Consider the following 17,463-nt stretch of genomic DNA (forward strand, 5'->3'; position numbering starts at 1 on the left):
GTGAGAAGAGAGAGAGAGAAGAGAGAGAGAGAGAGAGAGAGAGAGAGAGAGAGAGAGAGAGAGAGAGAGAGAGTGTGATTCCCTTTAATACACGGCTACAGCTCGAGCTCACTGCTCTTTAGAAATTGGCAGGGATGGGGTTAAATTCCCCTACCTGCCTTGGTTCATTGTGTTCAGGTGGCTGGGGTTGATTAGATGATTAGTTTAATTAACGATCAATCAGCGCCCAGCCACCTGACATAAAATGAGGCCTCTGCTTTTCATTTGGGAGGAGGGAGCTGAGGAAAGATGCTTTGGACTTTGGTGCCACGGTGCTTTGGTGCTTTGGTGCCACGGTGCCACGAAACCACGAAACCACGAAACCACGAAACCACGAAACCACGAAACCACGGTGCCTTTGTTTTTGAAACCACGAAACCACGAAACCACGAAACCACGAAACCACGAAAAACTTGTGCATTTTTTTTTTAAAGTTAGGCATGCCAGCCTGGAAAACTTATTTTTTTTTGTAACTTTTGTATTTTTGCTTATTTTGTTTCATTTCTTGTTTTGTACAATATCTTTGTTTTGGCCCTTGTGCCCTTTCATTTTTGTGTTTATAATAAAAGTTATTATATGCCTGCCCTGTAAATTAGGGCCTGCAGCCACTAGTGTGTTCCTGTTTCTGGGTTTGTTCTATTGTATGTGCCTGTCACGGATGGCTGGGTGATGACGTCCCAGACCAAGAAGTAGACAGAAGCACAGTACTGTGGGTGAAGCGCTGGGCGCATGTTTATTTAACAGATTTATTTACCTTTGGGACGTCTCTGTCTCAACCCTCTCCACGGTTACGAGCAGCTGATGTACTTTTATACACGTGACCATCTCCAAATTAATAATTTCTTAATCAATTTGAAGATGGCCACATTCCACATGTGTTTAGAGAGAGAGATGGGGATTTAACCCCTTCCATGCTCCCAAACAATAACAAAACACAATCCAATACACCCCGTCACAGTACGGAATTGACCCCGACCCCCATCACAACCCCCAACTCCAAATCAAGGTGTATTTAATCATTTTTGTACAGCATGATAATTATACAAACTTTAAACTATCAAATAACAAAACATGCCCAAGCTGTGAAATATAATATCTGTTTTTTGCATACTTTGATCACAGTTATTTGTTCGTTTTATTGCTGCCATTATAATATCAGTAATACAATCTAACCCCCATTTATAATACAAGAGAAACGATTTTCTGGGAAAAGCACAAAGGCTCCATAAAAGTAAACTTTCAGTTTAGTGTCGGAACAAAGCTCTAGTTTTGGCTGTAGAGGCAGTCACAGCGTATTTTTTCAGACTATAATACACACCTCTTGTATAACCTTGTATATATACAGACAAACACACACACACATAGCATGTGTAACTGTATGTTTTATTTCTGCTTAGCTACAGTAAAGTAGTACATTGACTTGTTGGAGATATCCATTACAGCTAGTAGAGGTTGACGTGATAAGTTAATGAGTATCTATGGATATTATTTCTTTGAATCTTAAAAGAGCAGTAAAAGATAAATGGCAAACATAAATTCTATTACATTTTGTAAAAGGGTTATGTTCTGAAAATGGTGGTATTCACTGGAATTGTTTGTTTGGTATGTTAAAGAGCTGTCAAATAAACAAGAATAATACAAAAACAGTCATTTGAAAAATGTACTGTACTATACTGTACTAAATTCTGCTCCGTATGCAATCATGAACAGTACTGGACTGTATTCATGTTTTGCACTTGAAATAGCATAATAATGAATGCAGAGTATCTTTTTAATTTCTGAAATATCGTTACTTTAGATTGATCTGCACACCACTAGAAAATGCTCTTCTTCAACATATTAGGATCATGAAGCAAAGGAACATTTTTACAATTTATTTTAACATCAGAAAACTAGTGATAAACTACTCAGAACAAAAATGTAACTGCTCCTTCCAGGAACTAAGTTGCTAGTTTTATAGTGTTAAAATGTACTGTTAACTTGTTACAATACTGTTGTAATAGGTATGTCTCATTTTACTGTTACACTCGCTTGAAAAATGTTTTAAAATGACAAAGTTTACCTGTTTAGGCTTCAATGCAACATGCCTAGTACAATGCACCACATTTTACAAATCAAACTGTTCCCTAAGTAATAAAGTAATTTGAATGTGTCACAGTTACTATACATCCTGTTGAAACCATAACATCTCCCCAGGTGTTATTATAAAGTGTAAAGAAGAGGCATTATAAGAAAAGTGACACAACCAGTGGAGACATGGTTGCTGCTGGAGGGAGTTGCACTGTAATTGAATTGAAGTCACCTGTGCTGACTAGGTTAATGCGTAATTCCTTTAGGTAAGCACCAGCATAATAGCTTAATAGTACTAATGGCATTACCCAGGTTAAAGAAACCAACAGTGAATTCAGTTATATGATAAAGATTTCTATTGTGTGCAAAACGTGTATGGTGTGTGTTTGATGATTACAGGTAATTGTGTATTCAGACATCCTAAAACAAGGTCATTTCAACCTCTCAATGCATGGTAAGTAAAGTGCTGAGTTCATTATTGAGTCCATTAGTGATTGTTATAAACTTCAAGTCATCTCAACCAATCAAGTTCTGACTAGGGTGGTTATTATCTTACAGTATAGGCCCTTTTAAAAAGCAATTATAATGCACGCGTCCAGTTGTTTAGCTTCAATATGTATATTCCATTCTGTTTCACCTGTCATTTAATGGGGACGTTTTAAAACCTGAAAGCACCCCTGTGGTCTCAATAGAGCACTTTAATTCTGTTAAGTGTAACCATTAACCTGTCCCCCTGCAACACAGAGTGTAACCATGAACCTGACCCCCTGCAACACAGAGGGCCAGTTAATGGTAACCTCCAGGCTGTATTGCAATTCACTTTTATGTTCTGCACTTGACATAGCACAATAATAAATTCAGAGTATCGCTTCATGATTCCTGAGGTCACAGGGGGCTTTAAACTACTGAGGTAAAAGGGTAATTTATAAACATGCTAAGACCACAGGGCATTTGAATTGCTCGCTAAAATGTTGCCTTAATCTAGTCTGAGCTATGACAGGGTAAACATTGTGAAGCCAATCATATAGTGTACTAGTTACATAACACATTTAAACCATGGGAAACAGTTGAGTTAATGGCTTCTGGTGTCTAAACAGTTATTTTCCTGAAGTACTATAAACCAATTACAAATAAGACTTGCATTGATAAAATCAATCGAAATGACCAGTTTCACACCATATCCACTTTGTATATCCACAAGAGGGCGCTGTGATAGTTAAAACAAACGTGACACCCCCCCCCCCCCCCCCCCCCCCCCCCCCCCACCCCCCCCCCCACAGTACAATGAATTATTTCACATGCCCTAATCTATAGTGGTTGGTCACAATTTCAGCTGTAATTGACATGTTTAAGGAAGCGTAGCTAGGTAAGGACATCCTGTCGCAGTTCAGTATTCGTCAAATCCTCCAAAAAAGATTTAAGAGAGTTTTTAGTAGTTTTAAAAAGTGTTTTTTTTTTTTTTTGGTGGGGGTGGAGGAACACACAACCATCCTAGCAACACCTATACAGTGTTTTTACTCTGTCAGGGATATTTTTATAATGGTTGTATTGATACGAGCATCTGCTTAAAACAACCGGTATTAGTACACCTCCTCCCACTAAAGCTTCTTTCAAGTCTTTTAATTTACCGTTTCCCAGATTAAACATAAAATCACGCAACACATTAGCACAGGCCCTTTTTACACTATTAAAAAACACCCAGCTTGGTTTCAAAAATATTAAAAATAACATCAGACTAACAAAGGGCCACTGTCCTGGGTGGCTATACAGTGTTAGGCTGCTTAGCCTCTGCTCTCCCTTTCACACTCTCAAGGTGGCCTCCCTTTGTGCTCAGCTTTTTGCCAATGTAGCAGGGGGAGATCTGTGCTGACTCTGCTGGCGTGTTCATAATGCTGCAGAAAGAGGGCAGCAGTCGACCAATAACCGCCTGTGAGTCATGGCAGTGACACGGGGAGGTGGGAAAGGGGATGTGTGGATTTTCTCTCTCTCTGAATGGCTGGGAGGCGGGTCTTGGGGAGATTGTTAGCCCTATAAGATAATGCTCTACTGTTTTCTCAGGTCTGCCCTTTTAGGACTTACCGGAAAGGACGGAAGCTCGGGTCACGAGCCGAGACAGAGCGCGGCCGAAACAGAACCCCAAAAGATAACCCCAGAACTAGAAGCATAGTAATAGTATATTGATATAGAAGCCTGAGGAACGGTCAGGGTAGGATGGAGACCCGGGCCGTGCGGGTAGTGATGGCTGGGGTAAAGCTGCTGAAGTGCAGCACCTTTTATTTACAGTTTTGATTGCTGTGTTTTCTTTTCCTTTTTCCTTTTGCCTTTGGTTTTTTGATTATTATTTTGAGCACCTGTGAGTGCGTCTGCACTTGAACTGTCCCGTCTGTAGTATTGCCGTGTCTCTATTTTTACCATTGATGGTAGGCAGAACTCGATGAACAGCGCCCTCTGCAGGCTAAAAAGTAAAAACGCACCCTGAAAATAAAACTGGGCACCTGTGTGGTGTTTTCAAGTACACCTGTCTGTCTCCTGTGTCAGTGAATTACCCACCACCCTTCCACAGCCAATAACTGTGAAATGAATCCTTAATTTTCACACTGCTGAGACCTGTAAAACAGCCCATTCCTCAACTATGGAGGAACAAGCAAACCCACCTGATGCTATCCTGAAAATAAACCTTTTTTAAAAGTAACCATACTGTAATGTACTTAAGCAGCATAATAATCTGAAATCAGAATCGTTTTATGCCTGAACTACATGCATTCAATTAAAACAACTACTTCCCCACTGCTTTCTTCTACCTCTGGGACTGTCTTTTGGAGGCCCTGTCTAACGGAATGACTAAGGGAAGAGATTTTGGAATGCACATCAAATAACAGTTTCCTCACAGAAGTAGTGGCAACCCACATAAATAATGCATCTAACATATCCCAGTGACAAACCTGCTATCAAGAAGCAGTGCTCGGCAACCACAGAGACACAACTGTAACTACCCTTGGGATTACAAGCTTCATGGTAGATTCATGTACATATATTCTGCTCGAGATGAAACAACCAACCAGTCACCATCTGTTACCCTGTTAACCTGTGCAAGCAAAGTCACTGTGTGTGTAACCGGGAGTTGTTTTTGCTCGTGGATTAGGAATCCCCAGCCAGTATAGCGAGGGTGTGTAGTGCAGTGGGATCCTCCTTTTAGTGGAGATAATGCTCCACCACTGTTTGGTTGACTTTTGTTTTCTAGTTGTTTCTGAACAGTGTTTTGTCTTGCCGTTTTGTATTTATTATTTTCATTACACTATGCATGTTCTCCCGCACAGGACTGCCATTGCTGGTATTCTAGTGGCGGCCACCTACCCCTGCAACTGAGTTGCAATAAAAACTTTGCAGTCAATAAAAGCTGCACGCCTGTGTAACGGTTTCTGGGAGCTTTATAACACTGAATATATCATTATTATTTTTGATAGTTTGTGTCTGCTCTTAACTTCTGGCTGCTTGCCGTAGACTTTACATAGGATAGATCAGCCAGGTAAGAGACAAAACCATCTAGTGATCTGCCACTGTGTCAAGCTTTCTTTAGTTTTGCTTGAGAAACACTGCCGTGCACAAGATTGTGCTGGTGCTTACTAATATAAAGACTGAATGCATGAACTTGATTTAAACTTTTCTTAGTTGCTTGGACTGAAAAGCCTTCCACTTTCCATTTAGATCATGGGATGATGTAACCAACTGCAAGCCCAGCCTACTCTGCATATAAGGTTGACCTGGCAGAGTTGAAAGATCAGAGATTCTCCAGACAAAAAAAAAGAAATCCAGATGCCCTCGCCACAGTGGACAAGCAGTACATTGTTAAACAATACAGAACGGTGGAGCGTATTGTCAAAGTGGTTTTAATTAACTCGTGTTTTATTTACAGGAGACAAACCCTTGTTCCTTTTACAAGACCCTAGCAACAAAGGTCTCAAGTTTCTCGGTTTTGTAACATCCAGACAGAACTTTCTCCTGTTAAAAAACAGGAGTTATAAACGGGAGTTAAAGATGGGAGTAAGCTTTTTAAAAACACTTTCTGAAAAATCTGTTAAAACTGTGCATTGATGTGTGTGGAAAATGTGTTGTTATTATTGAACTGGGTTATATAAGCTATTGGAGGGTGTCATACCCTACCCTTTATGTAGGTCAAATTGTGTTGACAGGAAGAGTCTGTGATAATTCAAGAAGGTTGCTTACATGTAACAAAGGAGACAGGCTGTGTTTGATTCCACACTGGAAAGACTCATATGTCACCAGCAGACTCTGGGACAAGTTGGGGCATGTACTGCTGCAGTGCAATTAGTGGTTATTTGCTACAGCTGGCCATTGTATACAAAAATAAGTGCCTGAACCAACAGCATTTTGTAGTTTTAGCTACACAGGCAGAACATCCATTTTGAGCTCAAGTTTTAACCTCTGATAAAAAGATTACAAATATAAAACCTATGTTTATGGGATGCCAGATACAGCTACTTATTTTGTAAGCAGCGGGATAGAAACTATTCTTCCAGGCTGGGCATATAGGTTGTAAGAAGCAAACGTACAATACATCAACTAAGGTTTCCATCTCTGCTGTTATTCCAGGATTAAAGCAATTCAGAAATGCTTTTTGAATACATTAATAAGGGGAGTCCAAATTTTATTCTCCAGCGCCCAAAACGCCATGCTAACAATGCCTGTGGTATGGCATATTCTGCTCAGAGCCATGTCAACTGAAACCACAAATGATGTTCTGCTAGAAGGTGCACACAGCAAAGGGAAGGATGTGTTTTGGTGTATCAAGGTACTGTACCACTCATCAAAACTGTGAGGCCCCAAGAAGGCAAGATTAGAGTTTAAGAGCTTATCAGCCTTTGCAGCAGAAGGAGGGGAAGAAGAACAGCTTAACAGCTTCCTTCTGCCAAGTCTTTGAGCTGAGAATCAGACTTTGACTAGAGTTCAATATACACCTAATAGCTTCAATTATATGACAGGGAGATTTTTTTTTCAAAAGGCTAGCAAGCATACCTTAAAGAACCCTTGAAACCCACACAAGAGCTTTTTATTCAGGTGTGCACAGTGCAGAATGTGCACACATAGCAAAGTGTAATAAAGCACAGGTAAAGCATAGGTAAGCATTGTAAAGACTGGCAGCTCATCTAGATATCACACTTCTGCTGGTCATAACAGTTCAGTGGAAATGAATGACTCGGCTTCCGTGACATTCTGTTAATTGATTGCCCTTCATGGCAACGTCATCACAGTGCAGTAAAAACAAATGACATGAACCAAATTAAAAACATGCAGCAATCCCTGGTTATTATTTTCATTTGATTCACTTATTCAGGAATCTGTATGCCAGCAGTAAATTGTGTTGTACTATACACTACAGTAGATGGACCCTACTATTTCACTGTTTTCCAATATTTCATGTTTATTTGATGTGTGAGTTAGATGTTACATATTCACAATAAAGCAGAGCCAGCTGATATTATTTAATTACCATCTTAACATACCATAATACCATCATTCAACTAGTAATAACATAAATATATAAAATACAATTTCCTTTAGTAAATTCTCAATCAATTCTTTTCAGCTAGATTCATGTCATTGAATTATTATTCCCCACAAGCATCACACCTACTCAAGCCAAGTCGTATTCCGCAGATGACATCATTGCTGTAGAGCTGGGTTTGAATGATGCGCTGCTGAGCTTCTGCAGAATAATCACACACCCACCCTATTATCACACAGGGCTATGCTGGCAAAGATAATGTTACAGAATGACAAACAAGCAACATGTGTCCCAATACAAGTCTTGAAAGTTGTCTCCAGAAAAATTTGCCTAACTTTTATGGTAATGCTTAACTGAGCAATAATTACCAGTAATCACAGTGTGGAGGCCACTGTTTAATTACGTTTGTGCTATTTTATTGTATTAGTTACCTGCTCTCATACTAAAAGTAATTATTGCAAAACAGCAATAATGACAAATAGTTTACTTTTTTATGATGTTTGCAATTATTGTAATTGGTTCTTATTGAAATGACATGTTTTATTTTTTATAAATCTGTTTTAAGTTTAGGAACAGAATAGAAGTAAGAGCCATCAAATGACTATCCACTCTGGACCAGGTTTCCTTGTGTGTTGATTGCAATACACTACTGTGCACTTACTTATATAAAAGCCTTTGGGTGACCAAGCCTACCTTCAAATACGTCTATGGTTGGTCACCAGAAACCAAAGAGCATTTCCTGAAGTCACAACACAATATATGAGTAATTGCAACAAAAACCATTCAGAATTATATCAGATATCATAAAAAGGTAAGGAAACTCTAAAAACAAGCAGATTCAGAGGTGCACACTGTTTAACGTGTTCTTATTCTTCATTATTACTGTCCAATTGAAATAAAGCAGAAATAACAACAGACAGAAAGAAACTGAATGCATAAAACATGATTCTAGTCAGATGAGTGCGGGAAGATGAAGATAAAGGGTTCTTAAATAGACAGTTTTTTTGCTCCGTTTCCTTAAAAAGTGAGGAGGATTGCCTCCAGTAATGTTACAGTTTAAGCGGACATGGGGAGTTTGTGATAAACTAACAGACTGTGAATGTGACTGGAATCCACTATTTATTGCAGACTGTGTGTACAATCCTGACCTCAAGTCATGCACAGTATTCTGAGTGTGTCCTCAGATGCACCTTTCACAGTCAGGACATCCTATCATCATGCCTGTTCGTGTGCTGCTCCGTTGCTATAGATAAGACACAACTATGTGTTTTTAAAAAGACTGCAAAATGACTTTGATTTTAAAAGTACAGGGCTTCTTTAGGAAATGCGATCCTGATGCTATCTTTGAATGGGAATCATTTGATCTCTTTTTTTTTGGTTGTTTTTGTTATTTATTTTGTGGTATGAAGGTTTCGAAACCTGGATTCTTTTGACAAGGATGAAAAGGAGATGATGTAAGTAGTGTACGTGAAAATTTAATTTGAGCATCCATCTTATTTATTTATTTATTTAGAGCGTCCAATCATTGTATTCCCTTTTTTCTCAATTAGTCCCTCGCAGCAACTCACACAACATTTCAGGATAACTGAAGGTCGATGGGCGTTCTCAGATCTCAAGGCCAAACCAAACTCTTCTTTACAATCAGGAGCTTGACAGCTACCGCCCCCTGGAGTACAAGGACCAACCTAGCATGTGTCATACGCCAAGCCAGTAGGGTCTACACTAGCACAGTATTTTTGCCTTGCTTACCCACAAAAGCTCCAGAGGCTAGGCAGAGCTTGCTGTGAAATCCCCTGTGAAGATATGCATCTTTGGACAGCCAGGATGCAAACCAGCCCTTCTCTGACTGTATGACTCACCCTGCACACCACATGGTTGCCCCTCTTATATTTATAATAATAGTTTAAATGTACAGAAAAGCCTCCACCATGCAAACTTAGATTTTACAAATACCTCAAAGGTGGTGTTTCTCAGTTCTGTATCCTTAACCTGGAATTTTCTCTTTTAAAAAAAATGTGAGTTAATTAAAGACAGGAGTTAACAATTTGAATATAACATATCCAATGGTAAAACTTTTTAAATACATCATAAGAGACATATGTTTTATTATAATGGAACAGTGCTGCCATAACCAATGAAAATATCCAGATGTCAGCCTGTTTAAAGATGTTGTATAATTTCAAGCAGCTTCTTATCTTTAACATCAACTTTTTTGTGCCTGCCTTCAATGTAGTTATGTGCAGAAAGTCAAGGTACTTTTTAAAGGGAGCTCTTATCTTCCTGTGGAGTTCTTAAGCATGTGTAGTAAATACACAGGGCTGCATTCAGCTACATCTCATTTGTAACAAAAAATAACACCCAGCCATTAGTCTCTGGTGACCTTGTAGAAATCCTACTGGGAACTGCATGCAACAGTTATATTTGTTATAATTATACAACACAAGCTAATTGACAATAAATCCGAGGGACTGAAATTCTTATGGAAGTAATGACGGACGTTATTGAGACATAGAATAAATAAAAATAATAATAATGTAAAAAACAGAACAGTATGTCGATGGAGGTGTGTAAATAATTACTTTTGTTATATATACAGTATAAATACTTCCATGCCTAACCGACAGGGGCAAATCTTTTGCAAACAGAAAATCTCCTTTACGTTCAAGGTATTCTTTTCCAATCTTAGCATGTTGGTCTTATTAGAAAGGTAATTCATCAGAGGTTGATATTCACGGGACTGCTGATGGTGGCTGTAATACTAAATACAGGAGCTGCCTTAATATTGAAGGTGACTTTACGTTGCCAGCAGTAGAAGCAAATCAAGAAAAAAGTGGTCTCAGTTGTGGGAGGCCTTTTGAATGAGGGGGTCGTGAGTTTTGCAGTCATAGTAAGCAACATTCAAATGTAATAAACTGTTATCCCTTTTAATAATCATCATTAATAACACAGTTACAGATATTTTAAAAATGTATCTTAGACTTAAGTGTTACAGAAAGGTACAAATCTATGAAACCCTTTCATGTATTTTTATGTTTGATGTTATTTAACTATGGAGCTCTTATTTTTGACAAGCTTTTGGGACCTTGGTTTTTAGGTTTTAAGCATTAAGATTATCATGGCTGAATTTTTCTTGTAATAACACATTTCGACAAACCAGGCCCACAAATTACTGTGCACATTTACTGTGATATACTTTTATTAGGGAGCATTCCAAATCAAAACTATTAACCACTGAACTGCTGATGGAAACTTTTTCTGACATCTGAAGTCCTTCAATTATAAAGCTGCAAAAAACATTTGTTCATGCATTACTCTGATATATGACATCTTTAATATGAAGTAAGCGTTGCTTACAGGCAGAGGAAATACGGGGAAAATTTGAAATATTTTGCATCTGGTTCCTGTTTTCTGTACCTCTGTAATATGTGTGAAACAAAATTACTCACTCAAAAAATGCACTATGACTATAAATGGTTATGATTCTGATAAAATGCATCTTTCAGTATTGCAAGTGAGCATAAATGATCTATTATAAAACTCCATCTATAACTGTAAAAGACTCAATAAAAATATAAGGTACCCTTAAGAAATGTAACAGGGCAGAGGCTGGGTGTGGTCCTGACAGGGGACAGGTCAGAATCCATAACTGCAGTGTATCACATAACACTGCCAGTTACAGAAACAAAGGGGTTGATGTGATCAACATATACTGCTGGACTTTGGGAGTATTTTTCAGCACAAGAGATCTCCTCTTTAATTGCATCAACCTCTTATTTTTAGATAGGTGCTTGATGCACTACAGGGTGATTCCCTAGTGCTGTAACATATTCCTGGCAGAGTATTGCTGTATTAAGCACTTAATTTCTTATTAGTTTTACCCTATTATAAAATTGCAGCCAAAGCCCTGCATATTTTTTCTGAATAAATAACAAGCTCTGCTTTGTGTTTTAAGCAGATTGGCCACCAGAAAGCTAAGCTATAGGGAATGCAATGAATAGACACCAAAGAACTGCATGTCCACTTTATTAGGACCAGTACCTAATATCAGGGTGGCCCACCATTTGCCCTGATCACAGCCTTGACATGATGTGGCACAGACCACTTGGGGCTAAAAGGTTTCTTGAGGTATTCTGTTCAATTCAGTCATTAATATTTCATACAGTTGGTGCAGAGAGGTTAGCAAAGGACTGTGATGACGAATGCATCATTGGATTGAGATCTAGGGATTGTGGTGGCTCTCAGTCTCTGTCATGCTCCTCAAACCATTCACATGCAATTCTGGCATGGTGGATCGATGCATTGTCTTATCTTAAGAGTAGCCATGGGCACCAGAGTATAAGTGCAGCATTGTTTGGTGGACTTGATCAGCAATGATGCTTAAGTAAACAACAGCATTCATTCAGCCTTCTGGTGCAAGGGTATACCAGGAGAACACAAGGATGGTGCCAAATCCAGTCAGGTTGATCAGTCTTAATAAAGTTGCCAGGCAGTGTATCACTTAGCGTAAAAACAATCATGATCGTTGGACCCTGCAGCTGAACTCTAAACAGAAAGATGCATGCATATGGCTAAAGCAGCAAAACCTGGAGTTACAGAGAAAACAAGCACCTTGCAGAGATCACTCCTGACACATTCTCTCGAAGTTTTCTGTGGCTTGGTAGGTATCCAATACTATTATTTATCATGGATATCAAGAGGTGTGATTATAAACACATATAAAAGATTTACAATGTGAGAGTGTAAAATAATACCCAATGTTTTTAACCAGTCCTTGTTTGACATTGGCTTCAGGCAAGAACAAGGAACTATTACAGTACTGTGTGTTTTGTATATATATTCTGTATATAATTAGGAATTTTGCCTCCAGCAGCAAAGATGCATGCCAATGTACATTCAGCCAGGCAGTATTTCATTGGTTTTTTTTGGAGGGGGGTTGTAAAATGCATATTAGTGAATCACACAATTAAACTCAATGCCTCATTGTTATTGTCGTACAGTGATGCAGTGCAGTGCCACAGACACGAAAGGTACACACCTTCGGTTGAGCAGAAACTTGCATCCTTAATCATGTGAGCTGGGAGCCTGAGTCACAAGCTGTGAAAGAGTATTGTTTAGCTGCAAAGAAGAAAAACACAGGAATCCCATGATGATACTGGATTTGCTTCCTTAAATTCTGTTTACTGTTCACTTTCAAACTTCACTTCATGAGTCTTGCTCTTAAATCCATTTAAATCCATCACCTTGCAAACACATCTTTTTTACGTAACCTTTTTTTAAGTATGAATAGATCTTTAAGGGAATTGACAATTAAAATAATTAATATTGCAAAACTGTCAACTGCTGTCTTTAAACCACTACAGCATAAATTCACTAAACTTTTTCTCAAAGGAGATATGGTAATTAAATCAGTACTGTACTGTGTAGTACTGTAATTTCAGAGAAAACCAACAAAGCTGTGTTTATCATAGAGCGCAAAGATGGGTACATGGCAGGTGAATCCTGGAAACATTTACCATGGAATAATTAAAAAATAATGTAAGCTTTAACACATTAAGCCCACAGTGCCGTCAAAGAACACAAAGGACAGTCACATAAGCAGCCCCTATCTGATTGTGCTGTGAAGAGTGAGCCCTTACTATAAGGGGAGGAAAAGACATGCAATTTGACTGTAATCACACAGTATTTTGACTCTAATTGTTGTAAGATCATTTGTAGGCTTTTGTTATCTTCTTGCTCTCATTTTGCAGGTGGCAGGAAAACCCTAAAACTGTGTAGACACGGTAGTACCTCTACAGAGTACCTGTAGGGTAACACAGAATGTATAGCTATTAGACAGGTCCTCTACAGTGTATTATGATTATACTGATAAAAACTGGAAGAACTGCATAAACAATAGGTCTTAAAGGGATCTTCAAACGATCTTCATTTTCAAAAAATATAATTTCTGAGCTGTTTAAATCCTATTTATGTTATTTATGCTTACATCATTATTAGCCACGCCTCTCTTCCATTCCAGCAACAATCTGGGGGAGGTTTAAGGAGTACAACTGTAATATAAGCCCCTTTTAGTTTCAGTGGGGCAGCAATTCAGCTTTTAAAAGTGGTTGAAACCGGTTATTTTTTACTGTGTTAGTTAACCTGGGAAAGCAAAGCAGAAACATCAGTTGAGTATGATGGAGAGCACACAGGGTATTATTGAACAGGTAAATGAAACACAGTGAAACCTAGTCAAGAGGTGAACAAAATGTAGCCTTAACAGGAAAGTGGCCTTCCTATGTATTGAAGCTACACAACTGAACGTTTGTCAACAGATTACATTTTTTATATTGCATCCAAGTTTTCAGAGTGGAATTTCATCATGTTGGTCTAAAGAAATAATTTAACAATGATGATGCATTAGGACTGCTGATGGCCGTCTCAATACTGATCACAGGCCTTACTTTTGAAGCTTGAGAAAATCAGTGCTGTAAAAGAGCCCTGATTTTTTTTTTTTTTTTTACTGAGATACCCGTTACACAATATTTTCCTGTATTGTGAAAAAGGAGATGGTATGAAGCCCTTTTTAAAATGGTGATTGTGTGTGTGTGTGTGTGTGTGTGTGTGTGTGTTAAAGGGATATGAAGATGTAACACTTTAGAGGTCAAATCCAGACTAGAGAGCTTTTATAATCCTGTCAAAGGAGAATTCAGCAACATCTGCTTCATCCCTTCGTAATGATAGTTCTCTTGGCTCTATCAATGCATTCTTATCTTCCTCAGCTATATTAATTAGTAAGCACGTTAACTAATCTGGATAGCATATGGCCCCTTTCAAGCCACTGCCGTCCACAAAAATAATTGAACCGGTCACATGGCTGTTTTGAGGTGGCACTGCTTATCTGTTCAATAGCTGCCTTTGCTCCAGGCTCCAGACATTTTACAACAAACTCATTTTTAGGTCGTTTTACTATTATTACCTCCGTCTCCAATCCCGTTCTCCACTCACCGAACACACAACCCAGAGTGAGTGAAAACATGCAGCTTTTATGCAGGTATACCAAGACTCGATTGCTAATCAATCATTCAATTGGAGTCGCGGTACAACTGCACATGAATTAATAAAGTGAAATTCCCCGTGCTCACATATTATTACTTTTTACTTGCACGTGAAGTGCTGTGCAATCCTTGTGCCTAAATACAAATATACATTTTAAATACTTGTGTTACACATACCCGTTTAAATCCTGTGTAACAATGACTATACACCAACATTAACACACAACATACAACACAAAATACACACAGGGGCGGGCACTTTGCCACAGTCGTGCTGTCATATGTTTTCATTTTATCAGTGTGGGGTTTACCCACAAGAAAGGCCACTGCTTATTAAATGACAATCATAGAAGAGACACTGTGCCAGCAATACAAATTTAAATAAAAAAAATCCTTACTCAGAACTACCAGAATTCAGACACACATTTTTAATTATTATTATTATTATTATTGAATTTAATTTTGATTTTTTTTTTTCTGTAGTTTGGCTAGGTTTCAATGATTAACTGAAAACTGAAATATATATTGGCCTTAACTTTGGAGAAAAGGAATTGGGTAGTTTTTGTTAACTATTCATGTTGTATTTAAACAGAAGCCATTGTAGGAGCATCCTGAGGAATGGTTGAACAGTAATGCACAGAAGCGTTGCAGAGGTGCTCAGGTTGTCTGCAGATTCTCCAGGAGCCACAATGATCCCATGCAGTGCCTTTTTCAGTGGACAAATCTATAACCTATGTGGCAGACAGTACACATTTTAAGCAAATGCAGCAGAAAGAGAGACCTTTTATGGCTGTTTTTATTGGTGGCAGTGTTTAAACTCTACCACTGTTTAGATCAGACACCCATTAGATTGAGTAATTGTTATTTTATACCACAGATTATAAGGTTATTTAATGAAGAGGTGGGAGCTGCCTGTCCCTTATTAATATCACGTTCACTCAGTCGCTATTCAGATTATCAAAACTATCTCAAAACTATCCTGTGAGTAATTTTATACTGCACTGAAAAATGCCAGATCACATGGTGGCCATAAATAAATATATGCAATTAGACATTATTTATAGCTTTGTTGCAGTGCTTTTTCCTCTAAAAATAAGTGGTGTTTTATTTTTAAATCAAGTGTTATAATCATATTTGTAAACATAAATTCTGTAATTACATTGCCTGGCCCATTGGTTTTGTAAACAACTGTCATATACAAACCTAGATGAAGGAATAATGTAACAGTCTGGAAATGGCTTGGCAGAAACATTTAGGGTTATATCAATACAAAAAGCAACTGCAATGTGGATTCTTCCAATTTTATGTTTGGTCTGAATATCTTCCCTTTCCACTTTAGGAGTGTAACAGTTATAGGTTATATTTAAATGCTTAAGCAAGGGATAGAAGTTAAAATAATTAGAACGTTTAAATACAGGGGTTTGACAGTAACATGGTGACGGCACAGTCATTTTCCAATTTAGATAGTTATACTAGACATTTGCCATAGTTGGTTTTCTAATATGCTTTTCACATTCCTCTGGCTTTTGCAATGCTTAGCTATACTTTACTATGCATCCACTATGCTTTATTACACTTCACTATGCTCTTACTATATGTTTATAAGGGTAAGCCTCTGTAGCAAGCCCATTTCAAGCAGCTATACAAATGAGTACATTTGGTTTGTTCCCCTTCTGGATATCCTGACTAAAACATACAACATGCAGAACAGCAAATAGAAAAACAGCATCTCTAAGCAGTTATGTACCATGACAGACAACAACAAACAAGTGGTCTATTATATGTTTTAGGTTTTTTTTTTTAACAATTTTTTTTTTTTTTTTTTTAATTGCTTTACATATTTACACAAAGAGTGTGTGTGGGGGCGGGGGTCACAAAATGTATACAATTATGGATAAAGGAAATAAAAAAAATCGCACTCACAGCAGTGCTAGTCACAGATCACAATGGCCCTGTCCTTGGATTAGCATCATGCAGCCTGGTCATTGATTGTTCCACACATGCCACTGAAATACAAAAGCATGTGCAAACCAACAGTAAATCTGTAGAGCACCATGGCGGCAGTCTAGGTGCCAGTAAGATTCTTCTATTGATTGAAGATAGAAGGAATAGCGAGGCATCATTTGAAAGAAACAAACTAGGGGTTGGTACGATTTAAACATGAATCATTTTAGAAATAGTTCAAGCAACATGGTTCCAAAAATTGTATTACTGGGCATTCTCTAAAACATATGCATCTATATGAAGTGGCTAGACCCTTTGTATAAGCTTAAAGGCAATAAACTGATGTGCTAAACTTCTGCAAGATGTAAAGGTAATATTCCTGTATCCCAATCAATATTTTGGATATTTTGGACTTTGGATGAGCTAGCAAAACAGTACATTTCCCCTTTTAGTAGATGGTGATGGATGGTAATTAGAGGACATTAAGATGTACAGTAAACTGTGGGGAACACCCCTTAAGCAACAACAATATCAGAACAGATAAAACAGTTTTTTCTAAATCTCTTTGTGTTTGCAGCAATTGCATATCAGCATTCAATATATACTTCCTCTGCCTATTTTCTGGTACACTGAGTAAACTGGAGAAGGTTTACTTTGTTACAGTATTTGCAATGGAAAGAAATACAATTTACAACTCATCTTTCCTTTCCTTCATAATAACCCAGTTTTACTCTCCCCTTAACATTTTATTTCCAATGATTTCCAATGATTATTGCACTTAGCCAAATATTGTGTTGGACTCTCAGTTCAGGAGCTGTTCTTTAGTTCCAGCTGTCTGACATATCCATATGT

At 38.0% G+C, this 17,463-nt stretch overlaps 1 pseudogene; it reads right to left on the reverse strand.

The window, feature by feature from the left end:
- Positions 1 to 17,463, reverse strand: part of LOC121299245 — a 44,125-nt pseudogene that overhangs the window by 24,205 nt on the left and 2,457 nt on the right.

The sequence above is a fragment of the Polyodon spathula genome, chromosome 24 (genome assembly GCF_017654505.1).
Source record: "Polyodon spathula isolate WHYD16114869_AA chromosome 24, ASM1765450v1, whole genome shotgun sequence".
In the NCBI taxonomy this organism is placed as follows: domain Eukaryota; kingdom Metazoa; phylum Chordata; class Actinopteri; order Acipenseriformes; family Polyodontidae; genus Polyodon; species Polyodon spathula.